This window comes from Aquarana catesbeiana, linkage group LG03, assembly GCF_042186555.1.
Source record: "Aquarana catesbeiana isolate 2022-GZ linkage group LG03, ASM4218655v1, whole genome shotgun sequence".
Classification (NCBI taxonomy): Eukaryota; Metazoa; Chordata; class Amphibia; order Anura; family Ranidae; genus Aquarana; species Aquarana catesbeiana.
Window position 1 is genome coordinate 402,205,546 of NC_133326.1, and position 17,221 is coordinate 402,222,766.

A 17,221-nucleotide genomic window follows, 5' to 3' on the forward strand; every position below is an offset into this window, starting at 1 on the left:
GTCCTCCAAACCTTCCCCTGTGAGCGCCGAGCGTCCTCGGCGTTCTCGCGCATGCGCAGTGCGTCATTTCAGGTCGCTTCTCTGCCTTTGCCAGGTTCCAAGATGGCGCTGGGTGTCTCGCAGTGCTACTGCGCATGCGCGAGCACTCGGCCCTAATGGCGGCAGATTTAAAAAGCCCCAATGTCAGTTTTTCCCTGCTGTTGCTGTGTGACTGACCTGAGACAGTTTTTTTTCTTAAAAAATGCTCTACAAAAGGTAGGTAACCTGTCTTTTGGTCTAGCTGTCCCCTAAACTTTATCCTTTCTGCATGTCTTAATCCTTACTATTTCTGCAGGTTTCACCACTCCTCCACTATGAAGACCGCTGCCCCAGAAGATCACCGCCAGCTTAGTAGGTAAGGGGGGGGGGAGACATGGTAAGTAGTGAAGATTGAAAAAAGAGAGCACTACTAATGCTACCTAAATTGGTCAGCCCTATCAGGTCCTCAGGAACGTCTGCTTCAAGACAGAGAAAGACCTTGTGTAGAAGAAGTCACTCCAGACAGACGGAGCCATTCCTATCGCAAGAGAAGCCGCTCGGGACACAGGGAGTCGCAGAAGGAGCCGGTCTAGATCATATTCTAGACACAGGCACTCCAACCACAGAAGATCTCCTTCACGCAGACCCCGGTCTCCCGCATGCCATGCCCGTCCCTCTGGGAAGGCCTGCTGGATTTGCAGTGTGGTGGCCCTCCCGGATAAACTGGCCTGTCAAAAATGCCTAGAGGAGGACACCAAAGAAAGAGTCTCGGATACTGGAGGATCCGCTGGAATTTCAGCTCCGCAGGCCTTGATGGCGGAAGCGGATTTTTCTACCCACAGTGCCTCTCCAGCCCGGGCCAGCACATCAAGGGAGAAAGACTCTGTCCGATAATGAGGGTCTGGAGGTATCGGCCGCTTTGACTTCTCTCTAATAGAGCCGTTTGTCAAGTCGGTCAAGGAGGCAATAGGATGGGAGGAACCCCAGGAGGTTCAACAAAAACTAAGGAAATATTTCCCTCACCTTAAGAAGGATCCAGAGGCCCCCCCGTTTGTAGACGAACTGGATGACCTGATTAAGGAGGAATGGCAAAGACCAGAGAAGAAATCTAGTCTGAATAACAGACTTCTTAAGCTGTATCCACTCAAGGAGCCTAAAGTGAACCCCCTGGTGTCCCCTCCTGTGGTGGATGCATCTTTGATGCACCTAGCCAGGCATGTTACACTCCCGTTAGAGGACGTGGTAACATTCAGGGACGTGCTCGATAGGAAGATCGACATGGACCTTAAGAGGGCTTACCTGTCAGCAGGAGGCGCCTGCAGGCCTGCGATGGCTCTTCCCACCGCTGCAAGCGCTATCTCGAGCTGGTCTGCAAGCACCGAGAAGCTTGTATTGGAGGGTGCAGACCAGGAAAAAATAGTTAAAGCTTTGCAAGAACTAAGCTTGGCGGGTGACTTTGTGGCAGAGGCCTCTGTCGATACGATTAGGTCTGCATCGAAGTCTATGCTGGCCTTGGTAACGGCCTGAAGAGTGTTATGGCTGAAGCCCTGGACGGCGGATCCAGCCTCCAAGTCCAATTGGTGTCGCATCACGTTTGACGGGGAGAATCTCTTCGGGACGAAATTGGACTCAGCCATTTTTAAGGTGACTGGTGGCAAGTCTGGACTCATCCCCTCGTATAGAAGGCCCAAACAGCAGAGACCTCCTCCCTTTAAGCGAAACCTTCCGGAGAGGTATAGAGACGCAAAAGCGTACAGACCTGGGAAAGAGTACCGAAGGAGCTGGAAAAATCCTCAATCATCTTTTATGAAGTTCCAAAATCCCAAGACTCCCGCTTCCAGTGATCAGAAGTCCTTTTGAAGGTGCACCCGTCCAGCCAGCGGTAGTGGGAGCAAGACTCTCCAGATTCAAGCTGGCCTGGGCGGAGACCATAAAGCAGTGTTTCTCAACTCCAGTCCTTAAGGCGCCCCAACAGGTCATGTTTTCAGGATTTCCCCCAGATGAAATGGATGTGGTAATTACTAAGGCAGTGAAACTGATCAAATCACCTGTGCAAAATAATGGAAATCCTGAAAACATGACCTGTTGGGGCGCCTTGAGGACTGGAGTTGAGAAACACTGCCATAAAGGATACCTGGACTCTGGCCACCATCAGTTTCGGCCACAGGTGGTCCTTCAAAAATCGACCCCCAAGGGATCAATTTTGTCCAACCCACATTCCTCCGTCTCCGGAAAAAAGGTTGTCACTACTGAATTATGTTCAGGATCTTCTCCAAAAGTGGGCCATAGTAAAGGTTCCGCCAGCTCAGAGGGGCAGGGGATTTTATTCTCCGCTATTCCTCGTCAAAAGGAAATTGGGGGATCTACGTCCGGTTCTAGATTTAAAGAATCTCAACAGATCCATCCGGGTGGAGTCATTCAGGATGGAAAGCTTGCAGTCTATCCTCCAGGCCATAAATCTGGGAGACTGGATGCTTTCCATAGATCTCCAGGACGCCTATCTGCATATTCCGATTCATGCGGCATTCCAAAGATTCCTGTGATTCTCGGTGGGTCACGGGCACTTTCAGTTTCAGAGTCTTCCCTTCGGGATCTCGACAGCCCCCAGAACATTCACAAAGGTCTTATTACCAGCAATAGTATGTTTTAGGGAGAAAGGTCTAAGGGTTCACCACTACCTGGACGACATTCTCCTCCTCTCAAACAGCCGGGAATCACTCGTGCAACACCGCGAGATCCTAGTTTCCACACTAAAAAGTTTTGGATGGATAATAAATTGGGGAAAAAGCAACACCCACCCTACCCAAAGGATGGTCTTCCTAGGGGCCAAACTGGATACCCGAGCAAACACAGTGGAGCTGCCACGGGAAAAAATACCTCTGCTAATTCAGAAAGTAAAAAAAATCAATCTCGGCTCCGTTCTTACCAGCCAGAGCATGCCTCAGTCTTCTGGGTTCTTTATCGGCAACCATTCCAATGGTCCAGTGGGAGCAATGGAATACCAGACCCCTTCAAGCCTCCTTCTTGCGCCAGTGGGACGGTTTGTCCATGTCGCAACTGGTTTACATTTCGGAGGAGGCCAGTCTATGTCTGCAGTGGTGGATGCATCCTTGCAACCTCAGGAGATGCAAACAGATAGTCATCCCCCATCTAAGTAACTTCGGATGCCAGCCTGGAGGGCTGGGGAGCACACTATCTACATTACGCGGCTCAGGGCTGCTGGCATTTCAAAACCCAGGACTCGGTCTCGAATGTTCTAGAGATGAAGGCAGCCTTCCAGGCCCTCTTGGCGTTCAGCACCTTTCTAAGAGGGAAACAAGTTCTCATAAAGATGGACAACAGAGTGGCAGTAGCCTACATCAACAGGCAGGGGGGTACCAGGAGCATCTCTATGATGCAGGAGGTCTGCCCGGTGATGCAATGGGCCCAACTGAACCTTCTGGATCTGAGGGCGGCTTATATTCCAGGCGTTCAGAATCTCCTAGCGGATTCACTCAGCAGAACATTCATTTCCAACAATGAGTGGTCTCTGAGCTCCCAAACATTCGCCCTCATATCCCAGACATGGGGTTGTCCGGACATAGACTTCGCAGCAACGCCAGCGAACATGAAGCGTCAGATTTTTGTCAAGGATTCCCTTTCCCTCAGCGGGGGGAACCGACTGTCTCCAACACCCCTGGAACTTCCGCCTAGGCTACATTTTTCCACCAACTCCTCTCATAGCCAAGTTTCTTCTGAGGCTCAAGCATTCGGCAGCTCTAGTGCTGGCTGTGATTCCCTTCTGGCCGCTGAGGCCTTGGTTCACTACCCTCCTACAACTGAACACAACGGATCCACTTCCCCTCCCGGTGTCGGCAGATTTACTGACACAGGGCCAGCTACTCCACCCGAGCCCGGAGAAGCTATACCTAACGGCCTGGAGGCTGAGAGGTCTAGATTTCTAGGCCAAGGCTGCTCTCAGAAGGTAGTGGATACCCTGCTCCAGGCTAGGAAGTCTACCACGAATAGCACCTACAGAAGGATTTGGGAAAAGTTTATTTCCTTTGCCCAGGAGCAATGTTGGGACTCTTCTTCCCCATTAGTAGTGCAAGTGCTCGAGTTCCTCCAGTCAGGCCTGGACAAAGGTCTTGGGTCCAGCACCCTAAAGGTAAAAGTATCTGCCATCTCTGCCTTGACAGGAGTTAAGTGGGCCCTCAATCCACTGGTGGTTCAATTCCAAAGGGCCTGTCTAAAACTAAAGCCTCCTAGGAAGCCTTCATTTCCAACATGGGATCTCTCAACTGTCTTGGAAGTCTTATCCAGGGAACCATTCTTTCCACTTGAAAACATCTCCCTTTGGGATCTGACGCTAAAGGTCTCATTTCTAATCGCTATAACGTCAGTGAAGAGAGTCTCAGAAATGCAAGCCTTACTAGTCAAAGAACCATACCTGATGATCTACCCGGACAGGCTAACCCTGAAGCCTTCGGATCGATTTATCCCAAAAGTCTCCACTTCATTTTGCTTTAACCAGGAGATTGACCTCCCGGCCCTTGTCACAGATCAGGGCGCTCCTCATCCACTGGATGTCAAGGGCAACGTTTTGCAATACCTCTCAATAACCAAGCCATTCAGAAAGTCTGAAAACCTTCTAATCATCCCACATGGGTTTAGAAAAGGCCAAGCGGCATCTGCCCATACCATCGCCTCATGGTTGGTGAAAATTATCAAGAAGACCTCCTCCTTGAGCACCTTGCAGATTCCAGAAGGCTTAAGAGCACATTCTACCAGGGCAGTGGCTACTTCATGGGCAGCTTACTGTAGAGTCTCAGCGGAAACCATTTGTAGAGCGGTCACCTGGTCCTCCAGAAACACCTTTATATCCCATTATAAAGTGGATGCTGCACGCTTATCAGCAGTAGAGTTCGGAAAGGCCGTTATACAGGCCAACTTTTCTATTTCTTGTCAATAAACTTACTTTGCTTTCCCACCCAGTCTGGCGAGTTACTCCCCAAAGTGTATGCTGCCATGATGCGACAGGAAAACGGAAAATTGTATACTCACCTTTCTGTAATTTTCCTTTCCTGTCGCATCTTCATGGCAGCATACAATCGCCCACCCTTCTGAGGTGATTTATATATACAGAGAATACTGGGGCGGGTGCCTACTCATCAATTTATAGCTATGTGGTCCTATCAGGTTGTGGAGGCGGAGTCACAACCCAAAGTGTATGCTGCCATGAAGATGCGGCAGGAAAGGAAAATTACGGAAAGGTGAGTATACAATTTTCAGTTTTTTTAGAGATTTCATTCAAATTAGACAATAGGAAAATGAAAATACATACAATACTTCCACGCATGCTCCATAATTGAATGTGCCATTTGACATAACAGCCTTGAATACAAGAAAGGTAAGATAACCACACTGCATGTTAATAATAACACTTTATTCTTGAGCACACATTTCCATAAGATAATAGCACTAAGTTGTACCTCTCATCAACAGAGGTATCATGTTAAACTTAGAAATACTGAATTCCAACAAAAGACAACCTTCAACTCACAAGCATGCATATACCAGGTACTGTGCATACTTTTTAGCATGAAATTAAAAAGCCATTCAAATACATTTGTGACAAACAAATGATTTGAAATATTTTCTATATCACAAAAAAAATTTCTTCATTGAACCTAGCACCAATGGTAATGCTATAGTAAAACTACAATGAACATAAAAAATAATAATAATAATAATAATAATAATAATATCATAACTAAAAAATAAAAAATAATGGCAACAAAAAACCTTTAGACTAGGTTCTCATCCATGCATGTGCAATCGATGCATTTTTGCTGAACATTGTGTTTTTTCATGCGCGTTTTTTGGTGCGTTTTAATGTGGTTTTTTTCAGGAAGTGTTGATGCTGCAAAAACACAATAAAATACGCACTAAAACACATGTCAATGCATTTTAGATGCAATTCCTTTCCAAGTCTATGGAGCCAAAAATGCCTTATGCTGCATGTAAAAAATACCTGCACCTTTCCAAAAATAACCAAAAAGAAAAAAAAACACACATTGCAAGAAGGAAATTGCATAGATGTAAACAGAACTCATAGGAAATAAGGTTATATGGATTGTAATGTGTCTGAGGATCTGCAAATGTACTAAAAATGCATGGCTGTGAACCTAGCCTAACACCTTTATGTACAGTAAATATATTGTATTGGGGATCTTACATTAAAGAACATATTATTTAATTTGAAACTTTTTTTGTTTTTGTTTTGTTTTAGTAACATTTATTCTTATAGTGACTAATCTTTTTTGTTACATATATTACTAAAACAAATAATGTTTGTAAGAAGTTCACATTTATAAGCCCATGCACTGTATATTATAGGTTATAACGTCTCTTTCCTCAGCAAAATATTTCTCTGGAAATGCTCAAAAAAAAAAAAAAAAAAAAAAACTCGTTTATGCAGATTTTTTTTGCAAACCTTTAAAAAAAAAAAAAAAAAAAAAAAACAGCAGATAGTGACAGTGAACAAACAGGACAAGGAGAGGATGGATGGATAAGGCTGCAGGGCAAGGGTAAGGGTAACATGATCACAGGAGGGACAAGGTTCAGGTGCAGGGTTCAGGGTTCAGGATCATGATCAGGTTCAGATACAGGTACAGGTCAGGGCGCAAGGAAGATACCAAGGCAAGGTGAGTGTGTGTGCTTGAAGGGTATTTATACACATCTCCTGCAATCAGGCTCAGGTGACGCCTGATCGCAGGAGATGATGTTGGCTCCACACTGCCAGGAGCCACCTGCTGGTGGATGCCAGTACTGTGGCCCAAAGATCACATAGTACCACCAGCAGGGGAAAGTGGACATCAGTACTGCATGCCAAATGTCAGACAGTGCCATTAGCGGGTGGAACCCTTCCTGACACTAGTCCTTACATGTGTTGACTAAATTTGTTTCCTTTATTTACTTTTTTTACACTTTATTTTCCCTGGTGATCCTACTAGTAACACATTTCCCATCAAGGAGTGACAAGGCTCACTCATTGTACTGTATCACAGTGTGTTAGGTCTATGAATACCCCTCACCTCACTGCATTCCTCCATAATAGTTGTTCTATAATTGATTTATAATCTAAACACAGGTCCTGATAATATTGTAAAAGGCAATATTGCAGGGTGCACAGAACACAGGAAAGCACTGGGTTTCTGCCAGGATCCATTTTTTTTGCACTTATTGAACAGATATAACAAAAACTTTTAATTGTATATTAAAAAAAGAAAAGGGGGCAAATATAAATGTGTTTTACATTTTTACAAATGTGATTTACATATAATTTATTGTGTTAGGATTTACATAACAACAATGTAGACACAGATGAAACTTTGCAGCTATTGCAAAAATCAAGTACTGTACATATTTAGTCCTATGTCAATCTACAGAGTGTTCAGACACAGATATATTATGCTACTTTGAGTGGATGATAATTCCTCTTTTTTTGTCCACTTTTACCAACTAAATGAAAAATCTATTAATCGAGGAAAATGTGTAGGGCCTTGTGGAAAAAGAAATGTGGAAGCAATCCTTTGTTTACCTCATCATTTTTCTAAATAAAATCCACAAATTACACTATAGCAGACATGAAAACAAAGTAAAATAATATTATGAGTCAGCACAAAAACATGGTATTACATGTGTAGCTGGGTGTTGTGCTGGCTGTTTGCAGCACTCCTCTCCTCCTACTGTGCAGAGACAGAGCAGCTGGAAGAGCAGGTAGGGCTTTCTGTACCCAGTCTCCTCTTTTACACCTCCTGACACTAAAAGCTGTAACAGAATGGCCTGCATACTCTGTGCCCGCTGTCTTTCTCTCTCTCTCTTCTCTGCTGCTTGTACTGCTGGGATTTGTGTAAACAGAGTGGGCTGTGTGCGTACAGCAGCTGGCACTCACCCTTCACTTCATTTTCCTGCACTCACCCTTCACTTGACTGATGTGTGAGCATCAGAGCAGCTCTGTGTAAAATCCTTCGCTCGCACCTTCTCCCCCTCCCTCCTGGCAGCAGAGTATCTGAGACAATCAGGGCATAGAGAACATGCTATGTCACCATGTATTCTGGGAGATGTAGTCCTTAATGGGGTACTGCACAATACAAATCAATAGAGGCTAATGGGTCTGCAGACTTTAATACCCAGTATTCCTTGTACAACATTTTCCTGGACAGTCCTGGAGAGATTTGGGCCTCTCCAGCCATACAGGTTTGTGTCCCTGACTGGGACTGTTCAGAGTCCATGTGCCATCTCAGATCAGTGCAGGGAGCAGAGTGCTGTTACCTTAGCTGAGCCTATGCAGAAATTAGGTGCCATTGCTACGTCCGTTAGAATCTAGTGTCTAAAGCAAGGGAGAACCAATGAGGATTAGAGCTGAGAGACCGAGCCTAAGTGAGGACTGAGTCATGGGGTCCTGGGTACCTGAGGATAACAGACCACCAAGAGATCTGGACCCGATTCCTGTGTACAAGGAGGGATGAGCTGAATCATCTGTGCTTATCTCAACATTGACATGGTAAATCCAATAGAGACTGCTCTACATATCAGCCATCCATTACACACTCTTAAAGGGATAGCCTAATGTGTACTACCTTACAGAAGGGCCCCAACAGTACTTTATAGCCACCTCCAGGGGTACCCCTTTGTGAGGAATGTATAGTGTGCACATAAGGACCTTTATTTTTGGGTTAGTTGATGCTGATACCCTGTTTGCACCAGTTATAATTTGTTTTAGCATCACTACAGTTCAGTTGATTGTCATGGGTTAGGGTTCACATTATCTAGTACAACATCTTTAACCTATTTATTGATTCATGCATTGTTTAACTGCATTGTCATTATACATCCTTTTAGTCTACCACCAAGTTTTATTGTGATCTATTTTTTTTGCAATCATTTTCAGTGGTAGCTTACTGATGTTTAAATTACACAGGTGTTTCAGTGGGGACAGAGCAGCTCAAAAAGTCGTGGCAGAACAGAGAACCCATCATATCAAGCAGCTCCTGCGGGGGTAAGCAATACATGTGCAAAAGTTGTTATGTGTTTTTCGTACAATTTGATCAAAGCTTTTGTATGTATGTATACCCAGGTTTTTATTTTGGATATAGTAAGGAAAGGGTTAAAAATCCTGCCAGGTTGTATTCATTTATTTATTTATTTTTGCTGTCTGAATACCATTAAGGAAACTATAGTTCCCTTCCTATTCAAAATATTCAACAGGAACTTAGAATTAACACCACAACAGGTGTCCTTATTTGAAGATTTACCTTCACCACTAGACTTTTACGTTTTCCCTCACTTTATTTCTTGGTGACAGTTAGCAATAAAAGCTTGACACAGAGTCTAACACTTACCTACTATATTGAAAACTAAAATAAGTCTTTAGCTAAAGATATACTTAAAATTTTCTGTGTTTGATCTTGTAGACACTTTGATACTGAATGGACATTATATTAAGAAATACACAAAAGGAGGAATTACTGTTGCTCTCATTCTTTTAACAATACTTGCCCTCCTTGCTGATAAGTTTGCCCAGCTATTTAGGGCTATCACTGAAATACAGTGTCTTATGCCCCGTACACACGGTCGGACATTGATCGGATATTCCGACAAAAAAATCCTAGGATTTTTTCCGATGGATGTTGGCTCAAACTTGTCTTGCATACACACAGTCACAAAGTTGTCGGAAAATCTGATCATTCTGAACGCGGTGACGTAAAACACGTACGTCGGGACTATAAACAGGGCAGTAGCCAATAGCTTTCATCTCTTTATTTATTCTGAGCATGCGTGGCACTTTGTCCGTCGGATTTGTGTACACACGATCGGAATTTCCGACAACGGATTTTGTTGTCGGAAAATTTTATAGCCTGCTCTCAAACTTTGTGTGTCGGAAAATCCGATGGAAAATGTCTGATAGAGCCCACACACAGTCGGAATTTCCGACAACACGCTCCGATCGGACATTTTCCATTGGAAAATCCGACCGTGTGTACGGGGCATAAGACCAATTTTTATAGTCATCCCACAGATACTTCTCCCCTCTTCTCTGTCGTGACCACTGTTCCCTTGCATGATCTCGAATAACAGCACCTCTGCACTGTTTGGAGCAGTGAATTATCCTGATAGCCATTTAATGAATACATAAATTATAATAGCTATCAAGATTATTCAGCAGAAACAGTAAGTGCTCCTTTTGTACATTTATTACTGCTAAAGTCCGTTTAATGTCATAGGTAGAGACTTGCACATCATATTGTAAGTAACCAACCCACTGTCATTTTTAGCATTTGAAGGATTAACACTAATTTTTCTATGCTGCTTATGGAGTTTGCAATCAATGATATCTAGCTCATATGCATATGAGGGCTAATTTAGATAAGAGCCAGTTAACCTCGGAGTAAGGATGAGCTGACGGTTCACACTGAACATTTAACCATTCAGCCCCATGTTGGCAGGAGAGGAGCATCATATACAGAAGCAGTATTTCTACAGCTTATTTATATGATATCTTCCCATGGTCAGTGGTCCCTTTGCACCTGCCTGGTCCCTTGAAACTGCTGCCATCATTGGCAGATTGGCTTACATGACCAGTAATCCCTAGCCACAGGAGCAAAGGGGCAGTGGCAGAGATAGCAACCCAAATATGGTCACTGACCGTATTTGGATAATGATATTTAGAAAATATGTCCATGACCATATTTGGTCAAGGATGTCACTACTATCACCTCCTCTTTCCATATATATAGCTGATGACAGGGAGCTGTCATTCAGTCAATAGTACCATTATAATCAATTGTGTGTGTCAGTCCATTGGATTTTTAACTTTGGCAAGTTGGTGGGCATTATGATTGAAGATGAATTTATAGTGAGCGTCAGGTTGCTGTTAGACTTCTATATTCTGGTAAACACCCAGCCCACAGACCCCCACAACCACTGGACCAGGGTTTTCAGGCAAAAGGTCCTTGTCCTCATCAACATTATCTTCAACCTGGGGACAAGATGTTTTGCCAGGAGGGTCCCCTCTGGCAAGGCACCCCCCATTTTGAGGAAATGTGGCCTGTTATTGTTCAGGTGGAGGGTTGCACTCATTTGCTTTTTTCTTGCTATCCAGGCTGCATGCCCAGATTAAGGGTCAAGTATAGATTTTTAGGGGAGGGGTTATATGCATTTTTTTTTTGTTCATTCTTGCTGTAGGATGTGCTCAGAAAAAATGGAATTTACAAAGAAAAAAAATGGCACAGTTTAAAGGGCCAGCAAATTTCATTGCTGGCTTATTTTTATTTTTTAAAAAAGAAAACAGCACATAGACCCTACTGAAGGTCCCTTAAATATTTAGCAGGTTAACTTAGGGGGAGTCTGTGTCCTGTTTAAACCAAGCAATTTAAAACCATTTTTCCTTTGTAGATTTCAGTGCTTTAAAAATCGCTGCTCCCAGCCAAATGGATTTTTTTTACCTTTTTTTTTTCACTAGTATATGTTCCCATTTCATCGGGGTTTAGGATCTGAACTTTTTTGAAGTTTGTCAAACCCTGTTAGAACTGGGAAGTTAGGCTCACCCTTTGGAGTTTGAGAGAAAACTGAAGTATTCCATGAAATAACAGAGAGAACATGTTTTAAACATATACATATATCCATGTGAAAAAAGATGCTTAAGGGCATGATCTTTGGCCTTTTATATGAAACAATGTGTCCGCCCCGCTGACTATTAACCATTGCAATGACCTCGACTGTGCCTGATCGCACGCCACGCACTAAATGTACTAGCAAGCAAACAGACACCGATCGAAGCTGTCACAGCCGCAGGGATGACAGAGTACAACATCTATTTAGTAACGTTCAAGACAATATAGAAACATTATAAATGCTGATATGTAACCTTACACATTTAAAACTATTTCTAAACATAATAAAACCAATAATTCATGATAGATAAAAAGGTTAAAATCAATAAATGAATGCAGCAGGCTAACAGCCATAAATTCATAAAGTGCATTTATATAATCACAGATAATGAAAAATGCGACATATGCTTATGTGTTATCTCTACTATCACTCACGTCTTTATGCTGGTATATAATACTGACATAGACCTAGTGGAACAAGATCAAGGAAAATAGTGGAAAGACTTATTGAGGTATGATTTAACTTCATTAAAAATATCATACAAACCATAATTTTAAAAACCATAATTTTAGAAAACATAATTTTTTAAAAAACATAATTTAAAAAAAAAAAAAAAAAAAAGCAACTTAGCCAAGGAATAGTCCTTAAAATAATATCTACCAATTAGTTATTTGCATAGGATCCAGGTACAGAGCCCCTCAAATTGCTATGAAAATAGCTCAAAATCAATATTCTGAAAGATCACACTATGCATCACTAATAAAACAATTGATGTCTAATTCTATGGTCAGTCCTTTAGGTGAGAGAACATCTGTTAAATATATCCACTGGGTCTCACGTTTAGACAATTCTCGAACGAGATTAGACCCCCTCCAATGTGGCTCTAGGTGTTCGACTCCCAAATTCAAGACATGCAGCATCTTGGTTGTGTTTCAATTTAAAATGTAAGGACACATTGTGGTCCTTAAACCCTATCTTTATATTGTGTATATGCTCAGATATCCTCACTCGCAACATCCTCTTGGTGCGCCCTATATAGATGAGGTCACATAGGCATTTCAAAGTGTAGACCACATATGTGCTGTTACAAGTAATAATTGTTTAATGTCAAAACTTCTATTATTGGCAGTAGAACTGAAATTATTCAAACCTCGAATTGTTCTCGAGACTTCCCTACATGCCTTATGCCGCGTACACACGGTCGGACTTTCCGGCATACTTGGTCCGGCGGACCAGAGTGTGCTGGACAATCCGCCCGTGTGTGGGCGCCGGCGGACTTTTCCGGCGGACTTTTTCCCAAAAGCCCGCCGGACCTAGATTTGAAGAAAGTTTTAAATCTTTCCGCCGGACTCAGTTTCGGGCGGAAAGTCCGCTCGTGTGTGCTGGTCCGACGGAAAGCCCGCTCGTGTGTATGCTGGTCCGACGGACCAGATACGACACGAGGGCAGGGTATTGCATCTCGCGCTCGCTGCAATAGGAAAAACAAATTTTCCTATTGCGGCGAGCGCGTGGCATACCAGGCCCTTAGGTCTGGTATTGATTATAAAGGGAACCCCCTACGCCGAAAAAACGGCGTGGGGTCCCCCCTAAAATCCATACCAGACCCCGATCCGAGCACGCAGCCTGGCCGGTCAGGAAAGGGGGTGGGGACAAGCGAGCGCCCCCCCCCTCCTGAACCGTACCAGGCCACATGCCCTCAACATGGGGGGTGGGTGCTTTGGGGGAGGGGGGCCGCCCTGCGGGCCCCCCCCACCCCAAAGCACCTTGTCCCCATGTTGATGAGGACAAGGGCCTCTTCCCGACAACCCTGGCCGTTGGTTGTCGGGGTCTGCGGGCGGGGCTTATCGGAATCTGGGAGCCCCCTTTAATAAGGGGGCCCCCAGATCCCGGCCCCCCACCCTATGTGAATGAGTATGGGGTACATGGTACCCCTACCCATTCACCTAGGGAAAAAGTGTAAGTAATAAAACACACTACACAGGTTTTTAAAATATTTTATTAAACAGCTCCGGGGGGGGGGGGGGGGGGGGGATCTTCCTCCGGCTTCGGGGGTCTTCTTCTGGCTTCGGGGTTCCCTCCGCTTCATCTTCTCCCGGCGTCCAGTTGGTTCTTCTCCGCTCTCTTCTCTCCAGTTCTTCGGCCGGCTCCTCTGCTGTCTTCAGGTAGCTCTCTTGCCAGCAGAGGTCCGGTCTTCTTGTCTTCTTCAGATGTTGACACGACGCTCTCTCCGGCTGGACTGCTCTCCGAGGGCTGCGTTGTGACTTATATAGGCGGAGACCCCGCCCCCTTTTGATGTCACAGTCCCTGGGCATGCTGGGACTGTGACGTTTTAGGGGGCGTGGTCACTGGGTGGTCACTGGGTGATGTTGACCACGCCCCCTAAAACGTCACAGTCCCAGCATGCCCAGGGACTGTGACATCAAAGCCTATATAAGTCACAACGCAGCCCTCGGAGAGCAGTCCAGCCGGAGAGAGCGTCGTGTCAACATCTGGAGAAAAGAAGACAAGAAGTCCGGACCTCTGCTGGCAAGAGAGCTACCTGAAGACAGCAGAGGAGCCAGCCGAAGAACTGGAGAGAAGAGAGCGGAGAAGAACCAACCGGACGCCGGGAGAAGATGAAGCGGAGGGAACCCCGAAGCCGGAAGAAGACCCCCGAAGCCGGAGGAAGATTCCCCCCCCCGGAGCTGTTTAATAAAATATTTTAAAAACCTGTGTAGTGTGTTTTATTACTTACACTTTTTCCCTAGGTGAATGGGTAGGGGTTCCATGTACCCCATACTCATTCACATAGGGTGGGGGGCCGGGATCTGGGGGCCCCCTTATTAAAGGGGGCTCCCAGATTCCGATAAGCCCCCGCCCGCAGACCCCGACAACCAACGGCCAGGGTTGTCGGGAAGAGGCCCTTGTCCTCATCAACATGGGGACAAGGTGCTTTGGGGTGGGGGGGGCCCGCAGGGCGGCCCCCCTCCCCCAAAGCACCCACCCCCCATGTTGAGGGCATGTGGCCTGGTACGGTTCAGGAGGGGAGGGCGCTCGCTCGTCCCCACCCCCTTTCCTGACCGGCCAGGCTGCGTGCTCGGATCGGGGTCTGGTATGGATTTTAGGGGGGACCCCACGCCGTTTTTTTCGGCGTAGGGGGTTCCCTTTATAATCCATACCAGACCTAAGGGCCTGGTATGCCCCGCGACGGGGCTCGCAAGGTGTCAATCTCGCCGATAAAAGCGGCAAGATTGACATCCTTTTCTAGTCCCGTCGCACCTGAGTCACGTTCAAAATGAACGGACTTGTCCGTGTGTGGGCAAGTCCGTTCATTCTGAAAGTCCGCCGGAACTCCGGCGAAAGTCCGTCGGAAAGACGGGCGGACTTAGCCCGTCGGAAAGTCCGGTCGTGTGTGGGCAAGTCCGTCCGTTTTAAAGTCCGGCGCACCTGGCGGACAAAGTCCGTCGGAAAGTGTGCCGGACCAAGTAGGATAGAAAGTCCGACCGTGTGTACACGGCATTACACCTTCCACAGGTGAAGAAACCGTTCCTGTCCCAAAATGACGGAGGTCATGTTGGAGGGTCTAGGACCTTTTTTACTACCCAATCTCCAAAGCTGGGCGCTTTTCTATATATAAACTGTGGTGCAGGTGGAAGTGCAGTATTCAGTTTTTTGTCCATAAACAGGATATGCCAATGTTGTCTGAAGATTGACTCTACTTTGTATTTGGCATGAAACCCCAAAATAAAACCCCATTCTTTATTATTATTTGTTTCAGGGGTGATCTGTGAGTTCATTTCTTGCAAACATAAAACATCTCTTAAAACAGCTCCAACTTCCTCGACCAACTTTTTCAAACTTTGTGGATCATACCCTCTGGCTTCAAACCTATCAGTTAAGGTTTTGGAATGTAGGATGAAATTATCAGCCTCAGAGCAATTTCTGTTTACCCTCATAAATTTGCCCTTTTGGGATATTTTTAAGCCAGAGGGGATGGTGGCCGCTGGAAGTGGGGAGGCAACTGTTCCTATCTGTCGGTTTGAAGTGAACTTTTGTCTCTAATCTATCATTCCAACGATAGACATTTACATCCAGGAAATTAATTTCTTCACTATGCCAGTGGGAGGTCAACTTCATATTATTGTTATTTGTGTTTAATTCCTGTAAAAAGAGGTGTAGAGACTCAGTTGATCCTGCCCAAATAAAAAAAAGAGATCTTCTATGAAGCATTGGTAAAAAAAATCAACTACCTTCCCTTATCTTTAAAAATGACATTGTCTTCCCATTCTGCCATGAATAAATTTGCAATACTGGGTGAGAACTTCGCGCCCATGGCAACGCCTCTGTTATTTGTTATTACCGTACCAAAAATAGTTATGGGATATACAAAAGTCAAGCACATGTCTTAAAAATATTTTTTGATTGTGAAGCAGGTCATCTCTTTGGCTAAGAGCCCACTTTAATGCCAGAAGGGCATCATGTTGTATTATAGAATACAAAGATGCTATGTCAGCTGTTACTAAAAGGATATGTTGTATCCCTACCAAATCCACGTTCTGTATACAATTCAAAAAGTTTTTTGTATCTCCCAGATACGAACAGGTCTGGACCACACTTTTTTGCAAAAATTGGTCTAGATATTGTCCCATTCTTGAATAAACTGAGTCTATGCTATTAACAATGGGTCTAGCGGGAGGAATTATTGGACCCTTGTGGACCTTTGGTAGGGTATATAACATCGGAATGCGACTGCTGGTAGGTACCAGAAACTTTTTCCTTTAGTAGATAGTACCCCAGAGCGAAATCCTATGTCCACTAAGGCTTCCAATTGGTCTCTATATGGTTGGGTGGGATCCCTATCCAGTACGCTATAGGTCACATCATCGGACAACATTTCCGCTATTTGGCCATGATAGAATTCCTTTGACAGTAGCACCACACCACCTCATTTATCAGCGGGCCTTATGATGATATCCTTCTGTTTTTCCAACATATCAATGCCTTCCTGTATATGTCTCAAAATTAACCTCTTTTTGGTTTAAGGTGGTCTAAATCTCGTAGGATCAAACCCTTGAAAACCTCCACTTGGTGAAAGGCATTATTCAAAGGCTTGAACAAGGATTTATTTTTTAAACCACTATTCACTACCTTTGATGGTTTCTCAATGTTATTCACAGTATGAGAATTGCATCCTAAGAAATATTTTTTTTATATTTAACTTCCTGATATACTTGTGGATATCAATGAATAAATCAAATTTGTTAATCAGCCTTTTCATGCCACATTTTAAACCCAAATTCAGGATGTTGGTTTCTTTATGTTTTAATTTTGTTTGACTTAAATTAAAGATACTTCCTAGTCCAATTCCCTTCTTTTTTTGGGTCATGCGTCCGGCCCTGCAACCTTGGGACCTTCTGTCCTTGGGCGCAGGTATTGTGTATGATCTTTCTCCCATTAGGGTTGTTCTTTCCATATCTGGTTTCTGTGGTAAGGTGGAGGATGAGACTGCATATGCGGCTTCCCTATGCGTGGTGGGTAGCCTCAACCTCTCCTCTGACCTCACCTT